The 912-nt window shown below is 49.2% G+C and overlaps 2 protein-coding genes across 2 annotated transcripts in view; one reads left to right on the plus strand and one right to left on the minus strand.

Moving 5' to 3' along the window:
• MED12L (mediator complex subunit 12-like) overlaps positions 1-912 on the minus strand; it is a 148,172-nt gene that overhangs the window by 48,807 nt on the left and 98,453 nt on the right. The window lies entirely within an intron of this gene.
• Positions 1-912, plus strand: part of P2RY12 (purinergic receptor P2Y, G-protein coupled, 12) — a 3,956-nt gene that overhangs the window by 580 nt on the left and 2,464 nt on the right. The window lies entirely within an intron of this gene.

A 912-nucleotide genomic window follows, 5' to 3' on the forward strand; every position in this document is an offset into this window, starting at 1 on the left:
AGAGTGGGCTCGGAGGGGTGCAGCGCTACGCAGGGGTCTCAGCAGAGACTTCACGCAGGCACTCACTGCAGAGCACGGGAGGCTGCAACTCCTGTGCAACTCCTGCATGTTGGCTCAAGTCAGTGAAGTTTTAAATTTATTTGCGACACAGCACTGGTAAAGCAACAGATTTAGGAAAATAACAGGATAAACTGTCAAATTAGAAGTGAAGGTATACATGAATACCTACATAAATAAAGCTACAAATAACTTCAAACTTTGCTGGCAAATGTGTAACCACTGAAGTAATGGACACTGTTAGCTGTCCAAGTGCTATTATGCAGGGTTGAAGAGCAGGTACTCCTCTCTCACTTTCTTCCCCTTGGAAGCAACAAACAGTGGCTTTATGGGGTGCCACATCCACCCTTTGAGTACCCGGGTGAAATGGTAGCGGCCTGTGAGCAGCTGTTCCCGGGGTCTGAGCAGGGGCAGGGTGGGGAAGGCAGAGATCAGCTTCAAGGACAACCGAAAGCGAGGCTGAAATAATAGAATCATAGAATAGTTTGGGTTGGAAGGGACCTCTAAAGGTCATCTAGTCCAACCCCCTGCTGTGGGCAGGGACATCTTCAACTAGATCAGGTTGCTCAGAGCCCCGTCCAACCTGACCTTGAATGTTTCCAGGGATGGGGCATCCACCACCTCTCTGGGCAACCTGTGCCAGTGTCTCACCACCCTCAGCGTAAAAAACTTCTTCCTTATATCCAGTCTACATCTACCCCCCTTTAGTTTAAAGCCATTCCCCCTGGTCCTGTTGCAACAGGCCCTGCTAAAAAGTTTGCCGCCATCTTTTTTATAAGCCCCCTTGAAGTACTGATAGGCTGCAATAAGGTCTCCCCAAAGCCTTCTCTTCTCTAGGCTGAACAACCCCAACTC

Source organism: Pygoscelis adeliae, unplaced genomic scaffold (genome assembly GCF_000699105.1).
Source record: "Pygoscelis adeliae isolate BGI_AS28 unplaced genomic scaffold, ASM69910v1 Scaffold241, whole genome shotgun sequence".
In the NCBI taxonomy this organism is placed as follows: domain Eukaryota; kingdom Metazoa; phylum Chordata; class Aves; order Sphenisciformes; family Spheniscidae; genus Pygoscelis; species Pygoscelis adeliae.